The 6,710-nt window shown below is 54.5% G+C and overlaps 1 protein-coding gene and 1 long non-coding RNA gene across 2 annotated transcripts in view; one reads left to right on the top strand and one right to left on the bottom strand.

Annotated features, from left to right (window-relative positions):
* ZBTB47 (zinc finger and BTB domain containing 47) overlaps positions 1-2,051 on the bottom strand; it is a 15,827-nt gene extending 13,776 nt beyond the window's left edge. The window contains exon 1 of the mRNA XM_008643106.2: positions 2,030-2,051. The gene's annotated coding sequence lies outside the window, so the exon portion shown is untranslated. The remainder of the gene's footprint in view (positions 1-2,029) is intronic.
* Positions 2,052-2,060: 9 nt separating this feature from the next.
* Positions 2,061-6,034, top strand: LOC108449751. Its single transcript, XR_001866030.1, has 2 exons — positions 2,061-4,209; positions 5,731-6,034. It is a non-coding gene; the product is annotated as an uncharacterized LOC108449751 (long non-coding RNA).
* Positions 6,035-6,710: the final 676 nt, after the last annotated feature.

Below are 6,710 nucleotides of genomic sequence, written 5' to 3' on the forward strand. Positions count from 1 at the left end.
ACGTCGGTGTGTGGCCCGCCCCCCGCCGGTGACTTCAGCCCGGGCTTGTCAGCGGGAGGCTTTTGCTCTTTATTGCTCTCAGATGCTTTTCGTGAGCTTGCCCGGAGCCAGAGCCCCGGCCGAGACAAGAGGCGCCTGCCGGGGTGAGATGCCGAGAAAGACCCCAACTTGCCCCAAAATGCCCCTCCGGCAGCTCCACTGGAGCGGAGAAGCCTGACTAATGGGGATTAATGGGAGGGTTAAATCCAGTGCTCTTCCTCTGGGAAAACACAAATATTTGAAACACATATCTCTTCTAATTTTTAAAAAATACTTATATTTAAAATACATACTAAAAAAAAAAATTACGAGTTCTGCTCTTTTCCACCATCACCACCCTGCTCCTCTGGCTCTGTTTAGTCCCAGGAGCAGGTCACCCGTCCCGTCTCCATCCCCTGTCCGAACTTGGGGAGCTCACCGGATGCACTAACCCAGGATGAACCCTAAAACTGCGGGCCCCCACCACACACTGCCAACCTCTAAGCAAGCTTTTGGCACCATTAGCCCAAAAAACACCCCTAAAAATTATTAGAAAGCAGCGTGGCCATGAATTCGCCACCCCGAGGGGCCGGCGGCGCCTCCAGCCAGCCCTCCCCGCCCTGACGCTGCCCTCCAGCTCTATTTTAAGAGAGTTTTCACGTGATGCTGCCCAAGTCCCATCCCAAAACAGCTGCTGGGGCAGGAGGGCGGCCAGAGGATGGGGAGGATGCTCAGGGCGAGGGATGGGTTGGATGAGGCCCGATGGCGGGGGATGGAAGGAAAGGATGAGTAAGGAATGGTGGTGGAAGGAGATGCTGCTGCTCGCTGGAGCAGCCTCTCTCCAGCACAGCCACCAAAGATCCCACCACAGGAGATGGATCCCAAGCTCCGTTTCCACCCACATCCCCCCACTGTGTACCTCAGTTTCCCTAAACAGCCCCACCAACACCTGATCACCTGCCCAGAAAGGTGTTTGCTGCCGGATTTAAATCAAGGTACCAGGATAAAATGCTATTTCTTTTAGCAGCTATGGAGAACCAGATCCTTAAATGTTCCTGCATCTCTAAATCTCCCCAAAGGACCAGTAGGTTGGGCCACTTTGGATATATTTAAATACTCAAATCCTCAGTCCCCCAGAAGACCATCTCTGACCTTCACCTGCCTCTTATTTATTTAATTAAATATTTATTCATTTCTATCGCCCTCATCACCGCAGCATAGAGGACCATGAGCAATTCTTTCCCATATAAGCACAAGGACAGGGGGTTTTAGGGTATAAAACTCACATTTAAGTGGTGACAAGACCAGCTGCCTGTGAACCACTTTCCATTCAGCACAAAATTTGGGTATTTCTTTAAATTTTTCACCCTCAAGATGTACAAGGAAAAACAGCAATCTGCTTTTCTGTATCATTTCCAACCACCCAAGCATTCATAGTTGACCTTCAGTATTAAATTGCATTAAAGAAAAGTGCTTTAATAAGGAGCTAAATACAATGTCAGCACTTGCTCCTCAAAAAAAAAGAAGTGCCCCATGCTCTCTTCCCGGTTTGGACATTGCTGCAGTTCAGGGTGAAAGAGCTGGGCTGAAACTATTTAATGTCAAAACTTGACTTTTGCTAAAGAAAGAAATATTATTAAATCCCCGTTTTCACAGATTAGTTCAGATGACACAAAGGAACATCGTTACAAATCCCAAACACCGGCGCTTTCGGTTTTAATCCTTGGCCTCCTACAACTTGCCCTCTACCTTCCAGGCCCTTGCATGAAACCTTCAGCCTTTTCTCTCTAGTTTTGAGGCCATTAGAGGATTTTTAAAAAATGATGTAACGCTCGTGTCTTCCCGCAGCTCCCCAAACCAGGATGCACCGAGACGAAGCCGCCCCAGAACGAGCAGCGCTGCTTGGACCGTGCACATCCCATTGCCAACCCACCCATTTCTGGAGCACGGCCATGCATGGAAACCTGGCAGAGGGATAAACCACATCCCCAGGCGCCCGCCCCTCGCCTACCTTCACCGCTCTGCCGTCCCCTCCCTCCCCGGGGAGCTCTCCCGTGGGGGCTTTCGGCACGGGACCGCGCTGGGGGTGGGGTCTGCTCGCTCCTCCGACGGGTGTTTTTATTTAATTAGGAGAGGGTTGTCCGGAAAAACAAGCAGGAAGGGAAAACAATAGCCCGGCCACAGCCCCGCCTGGCGAGGCGCCGGCCCGCACGGCCCCGAGCGCCCACCGCCGGCATCCTGCCCGCCGGGATGTGCCGCGCACCCGCCGGGGACCGGAGGCCTTAGGGATGCAGGTGACACCTCTTGAGGAGGTGATATTTTTCCCTGCGTGTTGTCTAAAAGGCTTAAGGGTGCCCAAAGTAGAGCCATGTGCGGCAAGAGCAGGTGAGGGGAAGGGGCTCAGCGATGCTCCCAGAGCCTGTGCCATCCCAGGGTGTTGGACAGCCCAAAAAACACCTCCCAGCCTCTGCCGGGTGAAGAAGAGCATTAACCCAGCTGGAGGACAGTCAGATGCTTCCCAGGTTTTTTTTTTTCTCCTGCCTTTTGGTTGTTCCTAATATTTTATTAATGATATCCAGCATTTACAGGCTTTGGCTCAAGGATGTTTTTCCCAGGAACAGCCTGGGAAGTTGGTAGCAGCACCAGGCCCACCAGGACTCCTCAGTGCAAGGGAACAGGGACAACTCCTTCCCCCATCCCTGTCTCCCTGAAACCACGGGCACACCTTTGCAAAGGGGAAAAAGATTAATTTGGAGGTTTTTTGGCAGCGCCATGGCTGCCAGCAACGTGGGGAGAGCAGCGGGATGAGGTGGGATGAGCAACACAAGGCTTCATCCACTGGGAGCAGGCACTGGCTTCCCAACAGCACAGCCCACAGAGGGTTAATGGCTTCGTGCTTTTTTATTTATCTCATATTTTTAGAAATATTTAAATCCTACCTGGGTGCTTTTCTCCTTTCCTTTTGCACACAGAGCTGCAAAGCCACAGTGACACTTCCAAGGAAGGATGAACAGATCAACCCCACCATCACCCCCCATCCTGAAACCGATGAGGTGATGCTGCTCCTGGGGGATGCCGCCACCGTGATGGCATCGAGGACACTGCCCCTCTGTTCCACCAGGGGTGACAGTGAGGGCAGTGCCAAGCCCTGGGAGTCCATCCCGACACTTCCCGTGGGAAGTCGAGCACTGTCCCCTGCACCAAGCACAGCCTCTGCTGCAAAAATACCGAGGCTTCAGCAACGCCGCATTATTTTCATCCCAAGACAAATCCCAATCCCTCCAGGAGAGCAGAGGCATCGCAGCCGGGCTGGATGGACCCTTCTGTCTGTCCCTGTCCCCTCTGCCAGGGCTGAAAGAGGCTCAGCTCAGCCAGACCCAACACGTGGTGCAAAAGCTCTGCAGGTAATTCCAGAGCTGCGCCAAGCCAGGTTTGGGGTGAAATCCCGAAGGGATGCTGATGGATTTCAGCAGAGCTGGCATCGCCCTGGCAAATGCTGAGGACAGACAGGACAGAAGGGCCATGGGGGCCCCGCCAGTGCCTGGCACAGCCAGTGACACCCGGCTGATGGAGATGTCCCTGAGCCATCGCGCTGGCACGGGAGCAGGCAGCGGGATGGCATGGGATGGGATGGCATGGGGTGGGACGGCATGGGATGGGATGCTGCCCTCCATCTACAGGATGCAGGACCGCCCGCAGAGTCACTGCCAGGGTGGAAGAGCACAGGGGACACGCACACACGCAAAGCCACTGTCCCCCTCCCTCCTGTGCCCAAGAAAAACAAGCGGAGGGAAGATTGAGGGAGGAAACGAGGACAAAACCCAAGGCTGACCTCCCCAGCCGGGCTGTCGGCCAAGTGGCTGCACCAGGGGCCAGCTCCAGACCGCTGCCCAGCCCAGAGCACCGCGCAAGGCCGGGGAGGAGGCATCACCCCCCAGAGACCCTACGGATGTCCCCAGTGCCACTGAGCGAAGTGATGGATGCAGCAGGGCAGGCGGTGCTCAGAGCCACCCCACAGCTCATAGGATCCCCCCAGGAACCCCAAATTCAGTGCAGGAGCAGGGATGGGTGCAGAGGAGCAGCCAACACTTTGCTTGTGCACAGCCTGAAGGCATCGTAGCCCCAAGGCAGCCGCACGTCCGTGTGCAGCCAGGCAGTGCCTGGGAAGGGGCCGGGATACCCAGAAGCAAGGTAGGGGGGATGGATGGATGGATGGGTGGGTGGGTGGAGGGATAGAGGGATGGATGGATGAGTGGGGGGAGGGATGGAGGGATGGAGGGAGCCTCCTCCCAAGCGCTGCTGAACGAGCCTTTCATCAGAGGGCAGCATCCCCCTGCCTGGCACCGCAGTGCCCATCCCTGGGGCAGCCCCCACGGCCTTCCAGGTGGATCAACAGCGTGGTGGGATGTGACACCTCCAGGGTTTTCCCCACACTCAGCTCCCAGTAAACCCTAAAACCACAGCATTTCCTAACCCAACCACAAACTTGCCAGAGATGTCCAGGATTGAACCTGTCCCAACATCCTGGGCAGGACTTTCCATCCCAGAGCATTCTCTCCAAACCCTGGCTCTGACCCCAGGAATGGTCTCCATCTCCAGCTCCATCCTAAACCCAGCCTTGACCAGGGCTCTTTGGGAAGCACCAGTCAAGCTCCTCTAATCCAGCCATGGAATGGTTTGTGTTGGATGGGACCATAAAGATTTTCTCGTTCCAACTCCCCTGCCATGGGCCATCTTCCTTTAGATCCAGTTGCCCAGATCAAGGATCTGGATGCATCAGATCCCTCCTGCCCAACACTTTCAACATTTTTATGAACATGCATTATTTTTATCCTTATTTTTATCCCAATTTTCCCAGTAACTTGGGGAGCAGGGCTTTAACTCAGACAGGGTGTCAGCAGCCCTGGCTCCAGGCAAAAGATATAATCATAAAAATAATAATAAAAAATGACAGTTTATTGTAATTAAGTCCTCTACCCATCACATCTGCGCCACCATGGCCAGTCTTTCCCCGTATCCAAAGGCATCCCAGTTTTCCTCAGCAGGAGAGGTGGATGAAGACCGAGTTGGCTCAAGAGGGGACAGCAGCCCCAAAGGACACGGGGACAAGTCCTCAGGTGTCCCCATGCAGGAAACCCAACAGGGCCATCCCTGCCCTGCACAAACCTCTCTGACAACACAACACATTTCCCTTAGAAATAAGGAAAAATTAGGGGCAGGAGGTGCAAGGCCTGGCCCCGAGCTCATCCTCCCCACCAACGTCCACTCCTCCAGCTTTACAGGGACCCGTGGAATGTCAGGGGACATCTAGGATCCAAAAGCACATGGAGGATATAGATATCCACATTTTTGGGGCCAGGAAAATGTGGCAGCAAATTGAAAACTTCATCCCTTGCTGCTGCTGGAGAGTCACTTTGTCACGGCCATCACCAGGTCCCCATCTATAAAGGCTTAAATGCAGCAGCGTGGGAGAGCCTCGGTTTTCTCCTCCAGCTGGAGCACGGAGGGAGGACGGGAAAAATCAGCAATTCCCCCAAAACCTTCAAAGACCCTCTGATGTTTTGACACATTCAGTTCATCCGCAAAGGGTTTAGGGTTCCCCCCCCCACCTCTTATTTTTCCTCGAGCAGAAAAATCTGCATCTTAAAAATAACCAATATTTAATTAAGCAGGCAACAACCAACCTCCCGCTTCTCCCTCCCTTTTCCAAAGGATCCATCTCCAAAGGCGGCAGCGGGTTATTTTTGTGGAGGGGGTGACAATGTCTCTGCTCCAGACGCGAGACAGGAACACAGGGCCGTTTATCTCGCCTGGTGATAACCGAACGCTCCGTTAATTCCTCCCGGGGAGAACAAAGCTCCGCCGTCATTCCAAGCCCAGGTGGCAAAGGGGACCCTGCGGCCACCCCGGGAAAAGCCCCTGGAGCGGTGCTGAGCCCAGCCAGCATCCTCAGGGAAACTCTGCAGTTGGAGCCAGAACGTTTGCACCCAGCAAGATTTCACCACAGCTCCAGGGGAAAAAAAAAAAAAATTAAAAAATAATAAATCCCTTAGTGTCTTTCCAAGGAGGAATTTTGCTTCGTAAAGCAAATCTTCCTCTGGTTCTTGCCGAGGCAGGGTGTGGAAGGAAGGTCGAATTCCCAACTTTTCCCCGTCTTCCTCACGGGGCTGCTGGCTTGGGTGGGCTCTGGGTATCTCCATCTCCACCTCAGGGCGTGAAACGCTCCCCAAAACACCCCGGTGTGCCCCCGGTCCCTCAGCATCTCCTCCGGGAAGGGATGCAGGGGCGGTTTCAGCATTGATTTCACGCCAGAAGGAATTTCACAGGCCGAGTGTGATTGCCCAGCGTGAACCCAAACCCAATCCCGACCAGTTTAACCCCAGTACCGCGGTCGGGGGTGCCGAGCCCCATCCCACCATCCCATCCATCATCGTTTCCTTATTTTTCCAAGCCTGGACTTTCTTCCCCTTCCCAAAAATCCACTCGGACGCTTCTCGGGGCGTTAGGACGGGCACGGAGCCAGCACTGGGGCAACCACAACCCCGCACTTTTAGGGATGGGGGAGGCACCGAGGTACCGGGAGCCGCGATCCCGTGGTCACGGCACATCCCAGGGGATTTCTCGTGGATCTTCCCAGCTCAGGCCTGCCCTCTGCAACTCCAGCTAAGCCCCCCCAAAACTCCCCCGGCCGA

Source organism: Corvus brachyrhynchos, unplaced genomic scaffold (assembly GCF_000691975.1).
Source record: "Corvus brachyrhynchos isolate BGI_N302 unplaced genomic scaffold, ASM69197v1 scaffold18, whole genome shotgun sequence".
Classification (NCBI taxonomy): Eukaryota; Metazoa; Chordata; class Aves; order Passeriformes; family Corvidae; genus Corvus; species Corvus brachyrhynchos.